Source organism: Triticum dicoccoides, chromosome 5B, assembly GCF_002162155.2.
Source record: "Triticum dicoccoides isolate Atlit2015 ecotype Zavitan chromosome 5B, WEW_v2.0, whole genome shotgun sequence".
NCBI lineage: Eukaryota > Viridiplantae > Streptophyta > Magnoliopsida > Poales > Poaceae > Triticum > Triticum dicoccoides.
Window position 1 is genome coordinate 507,942,573 of NC_041389.1, and position 20,716 is coordinate 507,963,288.

Genomic DNA, 20,716 nt, shown 5'->3' on the forward strand with positions numbered 1-20,716 from the left:
GGATAGGCTAGAGGGATGGCTGGGGCGGCGGCGGAACGGCGGTGGGGAGTTTTTTCGGGGCAGGCGGGGCGGCGGGGGGTGGTTGTTTGGCCGGTGGTGGCTGGCGGCTCAGGGGGGGTGGAGGTTGAGGATGAACTACAGGTCTTTGATTTCATATCCAACAGCTGCAAAATCGACTGACCGGAGATGAAAAATTCAGTCGACTGACGTGTAACCTCACCTCTAGTGCGTTCAGTTTCGACAGTAAAATTCAGTTTCAGCAGCAAAATTCATTTTCGACGGTTAAGTCCAGTTTTGACAGTTAAGTTCAGAGATGAGCGGCTGATGTATTTTACATCTAGAACTTTGTGGTTATGTATTTTACGTCATCTATTGGAGATGCTATTAGAATTCCACTTAGGTTAACATTGTCTCTCTTGTCCTACTTCAACCTCGGCGTCGTACAACTCACCAGAGCTGCTCCAACAATGAAACCCTCCATCATAGCGGAGCAATACCTCGGGCTCCATCTCCAGACGCCTAAGATCTTCTTCCCCTCCTATGACAGCCAAGTCAGCCGGAGCATCCTCACCGGCCAACCCAATCACGTTGAGATGAACATGGCTTCGCCAAAGAGGTTGTACACTTGTTGCATCTCTGTTTTACTCTACATGTTATATATATTGTCCACTGAGCACACGTAGTAACGTGAAATACGATTATTTTATCCTACAATATGACAAGTAGTGAGGTACCAGGCAACTTAGCTATCCATGATGGACTCTCTTGAATGCCATCATTATTTATCTCTGTGCGTTTGAATTGTGCATTTGTCGATGGGCCTGGGAGTTGAGCTAGTAGGGCAGTGGCCTGGGTCCAAAGTAATAGAAGTAGCACAAAAACACTTTTTTAGTGTAGGCTTTTCCCTGCTCAAGCCTACCTACTAGAATCGCCAGTGCTTGAAAGGAAAAGTGAATGAAAAACATAGGAATTGGAAAGTTTCCTATGGTACTACTATTCATGAATTTGGTTCAAAGGAATGGAGCAAAGGAAAACTGTAGGATTTCTTCCTTTAGTGTCTCCTTGAAAGTAAAACCATAGGAATTTTAATTTCCACTTGTCCTCATTTTCAAATTCCTATTCATGAAGCACAAGACTAAGAGATAGTAGCATAATAGCATTATAACCGTTGCTTCTTTGCATCATGTGATCTTCCAATGCTTCTTTGCATCATGTGATCTTCCAATTCTTGTGAATCAAACACCCAGATTGGCAGAAATCATGTGTTTTTAAATTCTCTGTTTTGCACGTGCATTCCTATCCTATTCCTATCTAGTTCCTCTCCCTGCATTGTTGGAATCCTCAAATTCAAACAAGCCGTTACACAGTTACTTCTTTTATAGATATGTGTCAAAGAAAACCTTGTGTGGTTTGTCCTGCTCCTATGATGTTGTGTTCCACCCAAGCTTAGTTGCTCCAACGACGGAAGGGTTCACCACAGCAGGGATCCGCTGTCCAGCCTGTCTTTCACCGCCTCGGATATTCTTCCCCACCGTCGGGCAGCCACGACAACTACATTACCATCATCAACTGAGCAGATGACCTTGAGGACTACACGGGTCCGCAAGAGAGGTCGCACTCTTTCGTGTCTGCTTACGTTATGCATCGCTTAATATGATGACATGCTACTTTATCGCCGCGTTCACCTATTAGACTCCGAGTCAGGCCCAACTAATGCTGAAACTTGAGTTTTTAAATGGTTGTGGGGTACATATCGGGGCTGCAATCAATAGTATCTATGTACTATCTGGTTAATCTCTGGTGTCTACTGTGAGTTTCATGTTGGGTGGGAAACACATAGTAAAGAAGCCATTATCTATATTTTCTTAATTGAAACCATTATCTGCCTGCTATTATTGGTTTTGGGTCTATCCACAGGTTGCTACCATCACTCTAGATTTCTGCATGCACTCCTTACATAATCGCACTATGTTCTATTCCTATGCATCACAGTTATTGTAAACAATGGAACTGAACATGTAGAGCAAAAGAGACGAGCCTTGTGTGGCAATAAAATTTCATGCAGACATTGCTCCATGGTAGGCGCAAAGGCAGCCCCCCTCCACCCATTTCGGATTGTAATCAAGATGAAGATATCTATTCTGAGGGGGATTCAGAAGTAGAAGACCACTCCTATTTACCCCCTGAGGTCTTCGCTCTAACTTGGCATGCTGATGTTGGTTATATCATGCATATGGTGCCTTGCGTTGCTTACTTTATACATCAAATTGTTGGAAATATGCCCTAGAGGCAATAATAAAATGGCTATTATTATATTTCTTTGTTCATGATAACTGTCTGTTATTCATGCTATAATTGTATTATCCGGAAATCGTAATACACGTCTGATTACATAGACCACAACATGTCCCTAGTGAGCCTCTAGTTGACTAGCTCGTTGGTCAACAGATAGTCATGGTTTCCTGACTATGGACATTGGATGTCATTGATAACAGGATCACATCATTAGGAGAATGATGTGATGGATAAGACCCAATCCTAACCATAGCTCAAAGAACGTGTAGTTCGTTTAGCTAGAGCTTTTCCAAATGTCAAGTATCATTTCCTTAGACCATGAGATTGTGCAACTTCTAGATACCGTAGGAGTGCTTTGGGTGTGCCAAATGTCACAACGTAACTGGGTGACTATAAAGGTGCACTACGGGTATCTCCGAAAGTGTCTGTTGGGTTGGAACGAATTGAGACTGGGATTTGTCACTTCGTATGACGGAGAGGTATATCTGGGCCCACTCGGTAATGCATCATCATAATGACCTCAATGTGACCAAGTGTCTGGTCATGGGATCATGCATTACGGTACAAGTAAAGTGACTTGCCAGTAACGAGATTAAACGAGGTATTGGGATACCGACGATCGAGTCTCGGGCAAGTAACGTACCGATTGACAAAGGGAATTGTATACAGGGTTGCTTAAATCCTCGACATCGTGGTTCATCCGATGAGATCATCGAGGAGCATGTGGGAGCCAACATGGGTATCCAGATCCCGCTGTTGGTTATTGATCGGAGAGGCATCTTGGTCATGTCTGCATGTCTCCCGAACCCGTAGGGTCTACACACTTAAGGTTCGGTGACGCTAGGGTTGTAGAGATATGAGTATGCAGTAAAACAAAAGTTGTTCGGAGTCCCGGATGAGATCTCGGACGTCACGAGGAGTTCCGGAATGGTCCAAAAGGTAAATAATTATATATAGGAAGTCAGGTTTCGGCCATCGGGAAAGTTTCGAGGGTCACCGGTATTGTACCGGGACCACCGGAAGGGTCCCGGGGGTCCACCGGGTGGGGCCACCTATCCCGGAGGGCCCCGTGGGCTGAAGTGGGAGGGGAACCAGCCCCTGGTGGGCTGGTGCGCCCCCCTTGGCCCCCCCTGCACCTAGGGTTGGAAACCCTAGGGGTGGGGGTGCCTCCACTTGCCTTGGGGGGCAAGCCACCCCCTTGGCCGCCGCCCCCCCTAGGAGATTGCATCTCCTAGGGCCGCCCCCCAGGGGCCCTATATAAAGAGGGGGGAGGGAGGGCAGCCGCACCCATGCTGTTGGCGCCTCTCTCTCCCCTTGCTACACCTCTCCCTCTCGCAGAAGCTTGGCGAAGCCCTGCCGACATCGCAGCTGCATCCACCACCACGCTGTCGTGCTGCTGGATCTTCATCAACCTATCCTTCCCCCTTGCTGGATCAAGAAGGAGGAGAGTCTTCCCAACCGTACGTGTGTTGAACACGGAGGTGCTGTCCGTTCAGCACTAGGATCTTCGGTGATTTGGATCACGACGAGTACGACTCCCTCAACCCCGTTCTCTTGAACGCTTCCGCTCGCGATCTACAACGGTATGTAGATGCACTCCTCTCTCTCGTTGCTAGATGAACTCATAGATTGATCTTGGTGAAACCGTAGGAATTTTTTTATTTTCTGCAACGTTCCCCAACAGTGGCATCATGAGCTAGGTCTATGTGTAGTTCTCTTTGCACGAGTAGAACACAAATCTGTTGTGGGCGTAGATGTTGTCAACTTTCTTGCCACTACTAGTCTTATTTTTCTTCAGCGGTATTGTGGTATGAAGTGGCCTGGACCGACCTTACACGTACGCTTACGTGAGACAAGTTCCACCGACTAACATGCACTAGTTGCATAAGGTGGCTAGCGGGTGTCTGTCTCTCCCGCTTTAGTTGGAGCGGATTCGATGAAAAGGGTCCTTATGAAGGGTAAATAGAAGTTGACAAATCACGTTGTGGCTTTTAGGTAGGTAAGAAAATGTTCTTGCTAGAACCCTATTGCAGCCACGTAAAACATGCAACAACAATTAGAGGACGTCTAACTTGTTTTTGCAGCATATAATTTGTGATGTGATATGGCCAAAAGTTGTGATGAATGATGAATGATATATTGTGATGTATGAGATCATGTTATTGTAATAGGAATCACGACTTTCATGTCGATGAGTATGACAACCGGCAGGAGCCATAGGAGTTGTCTTAATTATTGTATGACCTGCGTGTCAATAATTTAACGCCATGTAATTACTTTACTTTATTGCTAAACTGTTATCCCTAGTAGCAGAAGTAATAGTTGGCGAGCAACTTCATGGAGACACGATGATGGAGATCATGATGATGGAGATCATGGTGTCATGCCGGTGACGAAGATGATCATGGAGCCCCGAAGATGGAGATCAAAGGAGCTATATGATATTGGCCATATCATGTTACTGTTTAATTGCATGTGATGTTTATTATGTTTATGCATCTTGTTTACTTAGAACGACGGTAGTAAATAAGATGATCCCTCATAATAATTTCAAGAAAGTGTTCCCCCTAACTGTGCACCGTTGCGAAAGTTCGTTGTTTCGAAGCACCACGTGATAATCGGGTGTGATAGATTCTAACTTTCACATACCACGGGTGTAAGACAGATTTACACATGCAAAACACTTAGGTTAACTTGACGAGCCTAGCATGTACAGACATGGCCTCGGAACACAAGAGACCGAAAGGTCGAACATGAGTCGTATGGAATATACGATCAACATGGAGATGTTCACCGATGATGACTAGCCCGTCTCATGTGATGATCGGACACGGCCTAGTCGACTCGGATCATGTATCACTTAGATGACTAGAGGGATGTCTAATCTGAGTGGGAGTTCATTAAATAATTTGATTAGATGAACTTAATTATCATGAACTTAGTCTAAAAACCTTTGCAAATATGTCTTGTAGATCAAATGGCCAACGCTCATGTCCACCTCAACTTCAACGCGTTCCTAGAGAAAACCAAGTTCAAAGATGATGGCAGCTACTATATGGACAGGGTCCAGAACCTGAGGATCATCCTCATAGCTGCAAAGAAAGATTATGTCTTAGAAGCACCGCTAGGTGAAGCTCCCATCCTAGAGATCCAAGACGTCATGAACGCTTGGCAGTCTCATGCTGATGATTACTCCCTCGTTCAGTGCGGTGTGATTTACAGCTTAGAAACGGGGCTCCAAAAGCGTTTTGAGCAACACGGAGCATATGAGATGTTCGAAGAGCTGAAAATGGTTTTCCAAGCTCATGCCCGGGTCGAGAGATATGAAGTCTCCGACAAGTTCTTTAGCTGTAAGATGGAGGAAAATAGTTCTGTCAGTGAGAACATACTCAAAATGTCTGGGTTGCACAACCGCTTGACTCAGCTGGGAGTTAATCTCCCGGATGGCGCGGTTATTGACAGAATCCTTCAGTCACTTCCACCGAGCTACAAGAGCTTTGTGATGAACTTCAATATGCAGGGGACGGAAATGACCATTCCTGAAGTATATTCAATGCTGAAATCAGCAGAGGTAGAAATTAAAAAGGAACATCAAGTGTTGATGGTGAATAAAACCACTAACTTCAAGAAAGGCAAGGGTAAGAAGAACTTCAAGAAGGACGGCAAGGAAGTTGCCGCGCCCGGTAAGCCAGTTGCCGGGAAGAAGTCAAAGAATGGACCCAAGCCTGAGACTGAGTGCTTTTATTGCAAAGGGAAGGGTCACTGGAAGCGGAACTGCCCCAAATACTTAGCAGACAAGAAGGCCGGCAACACTAAAGGTATGTGGGATATACATGTAATTGATGTGTACCTTACCAGTGCTCGTAGTAGTTCCTGGGTATTTGATACCGGTGATGTTGCTCATATTTGTAACTCAAAGCAGGAGCTGCGGAATAAGCGGAGACTGGCGAAGGACGAGGTGACGATGCGCGTCGGGAATGGTTCCAGAGTCGATGTGATCGCCGTCGGCACGCTACCTCTACATTTACCTATGGGATTAGTTTTAAACCTCCATAATTATTATTTAGTGCCAGCTTTGAGCATGAACATTGTATCTGGATCTCGTTTAATACGAGATGGCTACTCATTTAAATTCGAGAATAATGGTTATTCTATTTATATGAGAGATATGTTTTATGGTCATGCCCCGATGGTCAATGGTTTATTCTTAATGAATCTCAAACGTGATGTTACACATATTCATAGCGTGAATACCAAAAGATGTAAAGTTGATAACGATAGTCCCACATACTTGTGGCACTGCCGCCTTGGTCACATTGGTGTCAAGTGCATGAAGAAACTCCATGCTGATGGACTTTTAGAGTCTCTCGATTATGAATCATTTGACACATGCGAACCATGCCTTATGGGCAAAATGACCAAGACTCCGTTCTCCGAAACAATGGAGCGAGCAACCAACTTATTGGAAATCATACATACTGATGTGTGCGGTCCAATGAGCGTTGAGGCTCGCAGAGGATATCGTTATCTTCTCACTCTCACTGATGACTTAAGTAGATATGGGTATGTCTACTTGATGAAACACAAGTCTGAGACCTTTGAAAAGTTCAAGGAATTTCAGAATGAGGTAGATAATCGACGTGACCGAAAAAAAAAGTTCTTACGATCAGATCATGGAGGAGAATATTTAAGTAACGAATTTGGTACGCACTTAAGGAAATGTGGAATTATTTCACAACTCATGCCGCCTGGAACACCTCCGCGTAACGGTGTGTCCGAACGTCGTAATCGCACTTTATTAGATATGGTGCGATCTATGATGTCTCTTACCGATTTACCACTATCATTTTGGGGATACGCTCTAGAGACAACTACATTCACTTTAAATAGGGCACCGTCTAAATCCGTTGAGACGACACCGTATGAATTATGGTTTGGGAAGAAACCTAAGCTGTCGTTTCTAAAAGTTTGGGGATGCGATGCTTATGTCAAGAAACTTCAACCTGAAAAGCTCGAACCCAAGTCGGAAAAATGCGTCTTCATAGGATACCCTAAGGAAACCATTGGCTATACCTTCTACCTTAGATCCAAAGGCAAGATCTTTCTTGCCAAGAACGGGTCCTTTCTGGAGAAAGAGTTTCTCTCGAGAGAAGTAAGTGGGAGGAAAGTGGAACTTGATGAAGTACTACCTCTTGAACCGGTAAGTAGCGCAGCTCAGGAAGATGTTCCTGTGGTGCCTACACCGACTAGAGAGGAAATTAATGATTATGATCAAGGTACTTCGGATCAAGTTGCTACTGAACTTCGTAGGTCCACAAGGACACGTTCCACACCAGAGTGGTATGGCAACCCTGTCCTGGAAATCATGTTGTTAGACAACGATGAACCTTGGAACTATGAAGAAGCGATGGCGGGCCCAGATTCCAACAAATGGCTTGAAGCCATGCAATCCGAGATAGAATCCATGTATGAAAACAAAGTATGGACTTTGATAGACTTGCCCGATGATCGGCGAGCAATAGAAAACAAATGGATCTTTAAGAAGAAGATGGACGTGGATGGTAATATTACCATCTATAAAGCTCGACTTGTCGCTAAGGGTTATCGACAAGTTCAAGGGGTTAACGACGATGAGACTTTCTCTCCCGTAGCGAAGCTGAAGTCCGTCCGAATCATGTTAGCAATTGCCGCATACTATGATTATGTAATATGGCAGATGGACGTCAAAACGGCATTCCTTAACAGCTATCTTAAGGAAGAACTGTATATGATGCAGCCGGAAGGTTTTGTCGATCCTAAGAATGCTAAGAAGGTATGCAAGCTCCAGCGATCCATTTATGGGCTGGTGCAAGCATCTCGGAGTTGGAACATTCACTTTGATGAGATGATCAAAGCGTTTGGGTTTATGCAGACTTATGGAGAAGCCTCCGTTTACAAGAAAGTGAGTGGGAGCTCTGTAGCATTTCTCATATTATATATAGATGACATACTTTTGATGGGAAATGATATAGAACTTTTGGACAGCATTAAGGCCTACTTGAATAAGTGTTTTTCAATGAAGGACCTTGGAGAAGATGCTTACATATTAGGCATCAAAATCTATAGGGATAGATCGAGACGCCTCATAGGTCTTTCACAAAGCACATACCTTGATAAGATATTGAAGAAGTTCAATATGGATCAGTCCAAGAAAGGGTTCTTGCCTGTATTGCAAGGTGTGAGATTGAGCTCGGCTCAATGCCCGACCACGGCAGAAGATAAAGAAGAGATGAGTGTCATCCCCTATGCCTCAGCCATAGGATCTATTATGTATGCCATGCTGTGTACCAGACCTGATGTAAACCTTGCCGTAAGTTTGGTAGGAAGGTACCAAAGTAATCCCGGCAAGGAACATTGGACAGCTGTCAAGAATATCCTAAAGTACCTGAAAAGGACAAAGGACATGTTTCTCGTTTATGGAGGTGACGAAGAGCTCGTCGTAAAGAGTTACGTTGACGCTAGCTTCAACACAGATCTGGATGTCTCTAAGTCACAAAACGGATACGTGTATATTTTGAATGGTGGGGTAGTAAGCTGGTGCAATTGCAAGCAAATCGTCGTGGCGGGATCTACATGTGAAGCAGAGTACATGGCAGCCTCGGAGGCAGCGCATGAAGCAATCTGGGTGAAGGAGTTCATCACCGACCTAGCAGTCATACCCAATGCGTCGGGGCCGATCAAACTCTTCTGTGACAACACTGGAGCTATTGCACTTGCCAAGGAGCCCAGGTTTCACAAGAAGACCAGGCACATCAAGCGTCGCTTCAACTCCATTCGGGAAAATGTTCAAGATGGAGACATAGATATTTGTAAAGTACATACAGACTTGAATGTGGCAGATCCGTTGACTAAACCTCTCCCGAGGGCAAAACATGATCAACACCAGAATTCCATGGGTGTTCGATTCTTCACAATGTAACTAGATTATTGAACTCTACAAGTGGGAGACTGTTGGAAATATGCACTAGAGGCAATAATAAAATGGTTATTATTATATTTCTTTGTTCATGATAATTGTCTGTTATTCATGCTATAATTGTATTATCCGGAAATCGTAATACAAGTGTGAATACATAGACCACAACATGTCCCTAGTGAGCCTCTAGTTGACTAGCTTGTTGATCAACAGATAGTCATGGTTTCCTGACTATGGACATTGGATGTCATTGATAACGGGATCACATCATTAGGAGAATGATGTGATGGACAAGACCCAATCCTAAGCATAGCTCAAAGATCGTGTAGTTTGTTTAGCTAGAGCTTTTCCAAATGTCAAGTATCATTTCCTTAGACCATAAGATTGTGCAACTCCCGGATACCGTAGGAGTGCTTTGGTTGTGCCAAACGTCACAACGTAACTGGGTGACTATAAAGGTGCACTACGGGTATCTCCGAAAGTGTCTGTTGGGTTGGCACGAATTGAGACTGGGATTTGTCACTCCGTATGACGGAGAGGTATCTCTGGGCCCACTCGGTAATGCATCATCATAATGAGCTCAATGTGACCAAGTGTCTGGTCACAGGATCATGCATTATGGTACGAGTAAATTGACTTGCCGGTAACGAGATTAAACGAGGTATTGGGATACCGACGATCGAGTCTCGAGCAAGTAACGTACCGATTGACAAAGGGAATTGTATACAGGGTTGCTTAAATCCTTGACATCGTGGTTCATCCGATGAGATCATCGAGGAGCATGTGGGAGCCAACATGGGTATCCAGATCCCGCTGTTGGTTATTGACCGGAGAGGCGTCTCGGTCATGTCTGCATGTCTCTCGAACCCGTAGGGTCTACACACTTAAGGTTCAGTGACGCTAGGGTTGTAGAGATATGAGTATGCAGTAAACCGAAAGTTGTTCGGAGTCCCGGATGAGATCCTGAACATCACGAGGAGTTCCGGAATGGTCCGGAGGTAAAGAATTATATATAGGAAGTCAGGTTTTGGCCATCGGGAAAGTTTCGGGGGTCACCGGTATTGTACCGGGACCACCGGAAGGGTCCCGGGGGTCCACCGGGTGGGGCCACCTATCTCGGAGGGCCCCATGGGCTGAAGTGTGAGGGGAACCAGCCCCTGGTGGGCTGGTGCGTCCCACCTTGGGCCCCCCCTGCGCCTAGGGTTGGAAACCCTAGGGGTGGGGGGCGCCTCCACTTGCCTTGGGGGGGCAAGCCACCCCCTTGGCCGCCGCCCCCCCTAGGAGATTGCATATCCTAGGGCCGCCGCCCCCCCTAGGGGCCCTATATAAAGAGGAGGGAGGGTGGGCAGCCGCACCCATGCTCTTTGCGCCTCCCTCTCCCCTTGCTACACCTCTCCCTCTCGCAGAAGTTTGGCGAAGCCCTGCCGAGATCGCAGCTGCATCCACCACCACGCCGTCGTGCTGCTGGATCTTCATCAACCTCTCCTTCCCCCTTGCTGGATCAAGAAGGAGGAGACGTCTTCCCAACCGTACGTGTGTTGAATGCGGAGGTGTTGTCCATTCAGCACTAGGATCTTCGGTGATTTGGATCGCGACGAGTACGACTCCCTCAACCCCGTTCTCTTGAACGCTTCCGCTCGCGATCTACAAGGGTATGTAGATGCACTCCTCTCTCTTGTTGCTAGAGGAACTCATAGATTGATCTTGGTGAAACCGTAGGAAAAATTTTATTTTCTGCAACGTTCCCCAACGCAAATATGTCATCTGCTTACTTTAGACATCCTTTCTGCGAATGCCATCTGTTTAGTTTATCCATCAATTATGTGAATTATACAATGCTATCTTGTTTAGCAAGGCATCATATATGTGAATTTTGCAATGCCATCCTGCTTAGCCAGTCATCTTATATGTGAATTATATCAGGCCATCCTTTTTTTGTTACGTATTACATTTGTCAACAATGTTAGTACATTCAACTACTCTTCATGTGCATCAGCCATTTGACACGGTGATGAAAATTTCTGGAATGAAAAGAAGGTCTTCAGAGCAGACTATGCTATCTGAGGAAGTGCATATCTCGCTGGTTACGGATAGCTCCTCAGAGGAGGATTCAGAGACAGATGACCACTCCTATCCCCCCCCCCCGAGGTGTATGCTCTAACTTGGCAGGGTTATGTTGCTCATATCGTGCATATGGTGTCTTGCATTGCTATGTCATTTGATTAGCTTAGACATGCTTTGTGTGAATGCCACCTGTTTAGTGTCTAATTACCATATATGTGAATTATGCATTGCCATCTTGTTGCAAGACATTATATATGTGAATTATGCAATGCTATCTTGTTGCAAAGGCATTATATATGTGAATTATGCAATGCCATGCTGTTTAGCCAATCATCATGTATGTGAATTATATCATGCTATCATTTTTTTGTATTACGTGTTCCATTTGTCGACAATGTTTGTATATTCAACTACGCTTCCTGTGCATCAGCCATATGAAGCGGTGATGGAAGTATCTAGAGTGAAAACAAGGTATCTAGAGCAGACAATGCTACCTGCTAAAGCAGACATCTTGCTGGTTATAGAGAGCTCCTCAGAGGAGGATTCAGAGACTGATGACCAGTCCTATTTCCCCCCGAGGTCTATGCTCAAACTTGGCAGGGTTATATTACCCATGTCATGCATGTTGTCTTGCATTGCTTAGTTTTTACATCATATATGGATTGCCATCTGCTTACTTGCTTACTATATAAATCATATATTTGAATTATATCATGCCATCATGTTTACATACACGGCATCTATCTGAATTATGGCATGGCAACCCATTTAATAAAGACATCATATAGTTATATCATCTCATCCTGTTTAGTGTTTACAGTCATCATATTTTGAATTATGTCATTCTATCCGTGAATGTACGTGAATTATGGCATGCCAACCTATTTAATAAACACATTATATAGTTATATCATGTCATCCTGTTTACATAGTCATCATATTTTGAACTGTCTTTCCACCTTTTTTAGTTATCCATCATAATGTGAAATTGTGTCATGCTATCATGTTTAGTTAGCCATCATATATGTAAAATTGTGTGATGCTATCCTGTTTGGTTAGACAACATAAATGTGAATTATTTCATGCCCTCTTTTATTCCCCACAATCCATTGCACCTGTCTATCATACAATGTTTGTACTTTCAATTACTTTTCTTGTTTATCAGCCATTTGAATTGGAGAGGCTGATTGCAGTATCTAAGGGAGTAACAACACGGTATTCAGAAAAGATAGTGCTACCAGTTGATGCAGATAGAACGACAGTTGTACTTGGCCAAGAACCAGCCCCACCACACATAACCCATACTCTCGCAGATTGTACCCCTACCCAGTTGAACAGAGAACTAGCTACACCCCTTCTAACGCCAACCCTGGTAGATAGTAACCCAGTTCCAGTTGACACAACACCGTCTCCACCACAGAGCACCCAAACATGAGCAGTTAGTAAGGGAACTGCAGTGCCCAATGCACGAGGACCACCACTCTGAATCCCAACTCAACGCTTAAAGGAGAAGAAGATTTGTTCTCAGGTCAGGTTATGTAGCTATGGTTCATACTCCTTTGCTCTTGCATCACTGTATTTACTCATACCAACTATTTTCAAATTTGAAGGATGGAATTGAAACTCCAATGGCGCAACAGGTATGTTTTAAACCTGTTTCTTTAACTGATTTGCTGTTGTAACTTTCTCTACGTTGATTTAAGATTCAATTGAATAAACAATTATGTTCTCATGTCATGCACATTACAAGTGTTGTTATTGCTCTATAGTTTCCCACACTTATATTCTGTCTATTCTGCTTTGTCTTGAACAAATATTATTTGAATTGTGTCTCTATCTTGATTTGGCAACAAAAACTAGAATGATATAGACCATAAAGTGACCATGGTTCATAGATATATGTTTGTTTCATGCTATTATCCTGTCCATTTACTATTGAACTCATTTGCCAAAATGAGTTTCATATACAACATGGCAAACCTGTGATGTCTCTTCCTGTTTCTCTTTTAGAATGCAGACAAAATATTGGAGAACAGTACCCGTTATGCAATGGTAAAGAAAGTAATGCATATAAGGTTAAAGATAGTGAGACATCCCTGTTGGTCTCCAAGAAAGGGTATAAAAACTATCTTGACGACAGTGAGAGAACCCAAAAGTCATGTCTTGATGTAGTGTTCGAGTTACTGGCACCACTACTGCTGGCACAAGCTCTTCGAACTCGCTGCCTGAATCAATTCGTCTTCTTGAGTCTCAACTTCAAGTTGAAAGACATCGATCAGATGTGCTGCGACAGGAAGCTGAAGGATTGAGGAAGTCCCTGCAGAATTCAGATGCATACTTTCTGGTGCAACAGCAAGCGCTGGAGGATTTAAGCGCCAAACAAGAGAAAGTTAATAAGCTGGCTAAGCATCTTGCCAGCATTATGGGTACCCAGGATATTGTTTCTTGAGATCTTCTGAAGTGGTTTCAGTTCTGGACTTGTTTTGCTGCGGCGTTTATTTGCGCTGGTCGCCAACTTTGACAACTAGTGTATATGATATGCTGCTTTGTTCCCTATATTTGCACTGGTGGCGAACTTTGATGCCCAGTGGATGTAATATGTGTAATAGTTGTGATATCCTAGCGTAAGTTGCTTGCTTAATTATTTCCTTGTTGTCTTGTTTATTTGTTTGCTTGTAGTCAGTGCAGTTCTTTTTTCGCGGTTTGCTAGTGGCTGCAATAACCTATTTTTTAAAACTAGGCCACAATAACCATGGGCTACATATATACTGTAGTGTCACTAGGCCTCCTACGAGCCATAGAAACAATGGGCCTTCTACGGGCCGTAGAAACAATGGGCCTCCTACGGGCCGTAGAAAGAATGGGCCTTCTACGGGCCGTAGACACAATAGGCCTTCTTCGGGTCGTAGACACAATGGGCCTTCTACGGGCCGTATCATCAATGGGCCTTCTACGGGCCGTATGATCAATTGGCCAAACATTGGCCAATAACAGACCACGTTATGGTCGTAAACAGGCTAGAGTTGGAATCGACTCTTCATGGGCCGACCATAATGGGCCGTCATTAATCGGCCGTATTTGATGACGCTATGAAAAGGGCCCAACATAATAACGGGCCACCAACGGGCCGACTGTAACCACGGGCTGAATTTGGCCCACAAACAATGGGTCATAAGTAACCGAATGCTGGAAATGATCCCAAGAATAAATGGGCCCTGAGAAGGCCAAAATATAACATGGGCTGGAAACGTCTGAGGGAGTCCTGGATTATGGGGTATCCGGACAGGCGGACTATATACATCGTCCGAACTATTGAAGCGTGAAGATACAAGACTCAAAACTTCGGCCCGTGTCCGGATGAGACTCTCCTTTGCGTGGAAGACAAGCTTGGCGATCCGGATATTATATTTCCTTCCTTGTAACTGACTCCATGTAAACCCTAGCCCTCTCCGGTGTCTATATAAACCAGAGAGGATGGTCCTTAGAAGGCCGATCACAATTACAATCATACCATCATAGGCTAGCTTCTAGGGTTTAGCCTCTATTATCTCGTGGTAGATCTACTCTTGTACTACTCATATCATCAATATTAATCAAGTAGGAAGTAGGGTTTTACCTCCATCGAGAGGGCCCGAACCTGGGTAAACATTGTCTCCCTTGCTTCCTGTTACCATCAGCCTAAGACGCATAGATAGGGACCCCCTACCCGAGATCCGCCGGTTTTGACACCGACATTGGTGCTTTCATTGAGAGTTCCTCTGTGTCATCGCTTTGAGGCTTGATGGCGTCTTCAATCACCAACAACACCATCTAGGGCGAGACTTTCCTCCCCGGACAAATCTTTGTGTTTGGCGGCTTCGCACTACGGGCGAATTCGCTTGGTCATGTGGAGCAGATCGACAGCTACGCCCCTGGCCACTAGGTCAGGTTCGGAAACTTGAACTACACGGTGGATATTCGTGGAGACTTGATCTTCGACGGATTCGGGCCTATGCCAGGAGCGCCGGACAGTCACGACGAGCACGGCCTAGACCTACTGTCGGACAATGGTCGGGATATCATCCCTGCAGTAGCCCCAGATCTAAATCCAGAACAGGATGCGTTGCCCAAGGACGGAGGGGTGGACCCTGCCCCGCAGGCCGCATGCTCATCGGTGTTGGAGCCGAACACAGGTCTCACCTCTGTGGAGACCTGTAACCCCCGTCCCCTGGACTCGTATCCGGTTGTTGGTTCCGGTCCGCATACCCTCGAGCCAGCCAAGCCAGGTTGGGCTCTGGTAATGGAGTTTACCGCTGCGGACATCTTCCAGCACTCGCCCTTTGGCGACAGGCTGAACTCATTAAAGTCTCTCTCTTTGTGAGGAGGCTCTGGCCCGAACTATGTCCGACCTGAGTGGGAAGCAGATGATGAAGGAATTCGTTGCCCACCCACCACCCACTTCATTGCCACGATCGATGTTTTAACCGACGTTCTTGACTTCGACTCCGAAGACATCGATGGTATGGATGATGATGCAGGAGAAGCTTCAGAATCTCCGGGGCGCGGGACTACTACCTTGTCACACGATATAGACATGGTGGATACGCCCAAGAAGGACGACAACGATAATCCGGAAGATAAAACGCCCGGGCAAAAGCCAAACCGCCGACGCAGACACCATTCGAAGTCCAGCAACAGCAAAAATAGTGACAAGAGCGCAAGAAGAATCAACATACCAGTAAACCCCGAAGGCAGTAATGACCACATGGACCCAGCGATGGAGCAGGACGAGCCAGGTCACGCCAAACCGAGTTCGGAGCAAATACCCGATCACAATGATCCGGAGGGACGAGCTCATGAAACCACCCTGGAACAGGAACACAGTCCGGACGACGATGCGTTCATCATTCCAAATGAACGCGTGGAACGAGACAACCTCCACCGAAAGCTTATGGCCACAGCGAGAAGTCTAAATAAGTAGAAGCAACGGCTCAAAGCCGCACAGGAAACGCTCAAGTGTAGATGGAATAAAGTGCTAGACACTGAAGAACGATATGGCGACGATCGCCATACAAAGAGCTACCCAAAACGCAAGCTACTGCCTGAATTCGACGATGAGGCCGTTCCACCAAAGAAAAATACGACCAGGAGACAGACGAGACGCTCCACAACTGCAACAGATCGGCTACTGACACCGGGCACGATCTACATGAGCATCTGGATAAGAAAGCCGGTGTGGCCAGGTCCATCTACGGATCTAGAGGACACACCCCAGCGAGGGAATATGGTCACCAAAACAATCATACAAGCCAAATACCAATTCGGAATAAACACCGGACACAACAACAGCCGACGGCATGCCACAGCGCGTCCAGATACAGAGGGGCCGCTCACCCACTGTGCTTCACCGAAGAAGTACTAGACCATGAATTCCCACAAGGTTTTAAACCTGTGAACGTAGAAGCATACGATGGAATGACAGACCCAGGGGTATGGATCGAGGATTTTATCCTGCAATTCACATGGCTCGTGGGGATGACCTCCACGCCATCAAATACCTTCCCCTCAAGCTGAAGGGACCAGCTCGACACTGGTTGAAAAGCCTCCCCGAAAACTCAATCGGGAGTTGGGAGGAATTGGATGACGCTTTCAGGGCCAATTTTCAAGGGACTTATGTCCGGCCTCCGGATGCAGACGATCTAAGCCACATAATCAAACAGCCCGGAGAGTCCGCCCGCAAGCTTTGGAACAGATTCCTCACTAAGAAGAATCAAATTGTCGATTGTCCGGACGCCGAAGCCTTAGCGGCATTCAAACATAGCATCTGTGACGAATGGCTTGCCAGACACCTCGGCCAAGAAAAGCCAAGGACAATGGCAGCCTTAACAAGCCTTATGACCCGCTTTTGCGCAGGTGAAGATAGCTGGCTAGCCCGTAAAGGCACCAGCGACCCCAGCACATCCGAATTAAGGGATGGCAACGGGAAGCCACGGCGTAATAAAAACAAACGCCAAAACAAGGAAGAGAGCCCAGACAATACAACGGTCAATGCCGGATTCAGGGGCTCTCGACCCGATCAACAAAAGAAGCCATTCAAAAGCAGTAAAGAGGGACCGTCCGGTCTGAACAGAGTCCTGGACAGACTGTGCCAAATTCATGGCACCCCGGAGAAACCTATGAACTACACTCATAGAGAATGTTGGGTCTTCAAGCGGGCCGGCAAATTAAACGCCGAACACAAGGGGAGGGCAGCACCAAGCGAAGACGAGGATGAACCTCGCTAGCCGAACACTGGGGGACAGAAAAAATTCCCGCCAGAGGTTAGAACAGTAAACATGATCCACGCGACTCACACATCCACGAGAAGGCGCGAACGCATGCATAGAGACGCGCACTGGATGTCATATATGATCACCTTCGATCGCATGGACGGCCGAACTAGTATTCGGCGCGGAGGATCAAAGGCCTTGGTGCTGGACCCAATAATCGACGGGTACGGTCTCACCCGCGTCCTCATGGACGGCGGCAGTAGTCTCAACTTAATATACGAGGATACTGTCCGTGGGGTGAGGATAAACCCATCCAGAATTAGCCAAAGCAACACCACCTTTTAAGGGGTGATACCAGGCATTGTAGCCTACGGCAGGGGCTCCGTCGTACTGGAGGTAACATTTGGCCCCCCAGGCAACTCCAGAAGCGAAGAACTACTCTTCACCATTGCACCCTTCCAAAGCGGCTATCATGCACTGCTTGGAAGAACGCCCTTCACCTGCTTCAATGCATTGCCGCACTATGGCTACCTTACACTCAAGATGCCTGGTACCCATGGCGTCATCACCATTAGCGGAATCACAGAGTGCTCTTCACGTGCAGAGGAACACGCGACGGCCCTGGCGGCCGGACTATAAGCGGCCTCCAATATCATAAAACATGACTTGTCATTAAGACCACAGACACGGTTAGACGAGTCCGACAGCCCGGATAAAATTCTACCAGGGCACCATATATGTAATCCCATAGCGGAAACCAGGGGCTATAAATATTTAATACAGCCCCGCACTTGGCTCAACCTTATTGGCAGGCCAACATCTTACAGTTTTTACTATCCATCGCATACTTACGTTGTACTCTCCTATGAGTTCTCCTTTTTCCACAAACAATGTTCGCGCCATACCCTTCCAGGATACGGCACAACGGAGACAAAGGCGCAGACGTGCAACAGGGCCCCGCTCAACAAGTTTCTTTTTAGATTAAGCCACTGTGTAAACCTTTTCTATTGCCTCTTGTTGTTTAAACCATCCCATGGGTTCCATACCCACAGAGGATACTGTCGTTATTGGCATTTTGCCACGACAGATTACCGCAATACCTGGAAATACAGGGTTCATAATGAATCGGCATTCTTGAGACCATCTTTTGTTATAAAGCCTGAACACCTTCGGGAGTGTTCGGCGTCACGAGTTTGGCCTTATATGCATCAGCTCCGAATCATGTCTTTGGTCAAATGTTTGGTTTGCCCGGCTCCTGGGTTTGCCGCCTTACGTTCCATTATTATCAGCTATGGCGGCCAAAGGAGAACTACTGCGATTGTGCCCAGGTTATTCCGGATGAGCACCTCGGTAGAGAAAGCCGAAAACTGACTGCCATGATGCAGCAAGAGACTGTTCAACCACTCGATGACTCACCGGAATCTTTTGGATTACTCCGCATTAAGCAAGGGTCGTTTCCCAGCCATATACACACGCGCCCGTATTCGGATGCATGCGAAGGTACCAGGGGGTACATAGTAGCCCCACCTTTATACTCCCATGGCTAAGCAAAAGTGTTACAACTATATAGTCCGGTTGCCTAGTTCGACATGCGATCACCTCCTTAATGGACCAAGATGTTGGATCAAGTGTGATTAAGCATATTTTTTCGCGAACACCCCCGCATTATATGCGTGGGGGTTGAAGCCAACGACTGCTACCTTTCGGACTACTTATACATATAAAAACGGCCGTACAGGGGACATACTCATACTTCCGGGCAAAATTATAAATATAGCCTCATAATCAAAATAAACATTGTTTTTACAATGATTCGACTTATCACTCGAACAAAACATTCTTCGAGCATTGCGCCTCTATTAGGCGGGAACCTTCTGTGACCTGCACCAAGTAGTGCTCGGCCGGATATTGGCCTCCCGCCGGATCCTGGGTTGCTATAATGGTGGCCTCCATATCAGTCCAATAGGCTTTAACGCGGGCAAGAGCCATTCGCGCACCCTCTATGCACGCCGACCTCCTCATGGCGTCAATCCGAGACACGGACCCAAGGAATTGCTGCACCAAACCAAAGTAACTGTCCGGCTTAGGCCCCTTCGTCCAAAGATGGTCTATTACAGACCGCATTGCAAGACCGGACAACCTATGAAGCTCCGCCACAGCAGCCACCTTCTCATTTAGCGGCAGCGGGCGAGTGGGCGCATTGAATTGCGACCAGAAAAGCTTCTCTACTTCCTTATCACCTTGATCCTTGAAGAACTTGGCAGCGTCAGCTGTACTATTCGCCAAGTCCACATATGCGTCTGCAGGACTCCAGCGCCTAGCTAGGGGAGCATACTTCGGATCCAAAAAATTCGTCCGTAGTAAGTAGGAGCCCCCAGCCACGATTTTGTCGGCCTGTTGGAGCTCCTCCCGCATACCCCGGATCTCGGTCCGCATCTCCTTGGCGGCATTAAGTGCCTTGTCTAGCTCGGTCGAACTAGCCTTATTCTCCTTTTCAAGGAGTACATACCGGTCGGTGGCATTTTTTAACTCCCCAGCCATTTCGGCTATCTTTTCCTCGCTTCGGTGATGAGTAGCCTGTTCGGCTCTCAATTCTTCGGCCGCCTTTAGGGAAGCCGCATTGCTAGCCCGAGCTTGTTCCTTGGCCTGAGCAAGTTCCGCCCTCAGGGCCTCCACGGCAGCAGCACCATCTGCGGTACAAACACATTGCATTAATATTATACCCCTCTTGCATTTACCTATACAACATAATAAGGGAAGCAGAGCACATACCCTAGGATTCTTCCAGCCGTTTGTTCACCAGCGTGATATCGCCATCAATAGATCCGATCTGCCTCCTTAGTTCGGCAACTTCAACAGACTGGTCGGCTGCCGGATCCTTAGGTACCTGTGCACATGTACGGCGCAGCCATTACTATGTGATCCCCCGTTTGCCGCCTATGGAGGGCAACCAGAGTCTCAGGGGATACTATCCATAGGGAGCACACCTAGCACGTGCTTGACAACCAAAAAATAGTGCATTTTTCACTACATACCTCAAAGCCTTTGAGGAGGCTTGTAAATGCCTCATTCAAACCGCTGGTAGCGGATGAAATCTTCGTGAGCACCGTGCTCATTAAAGAGCGGTGCTCCTCCGAGAGCGTGGCTCGCTCTA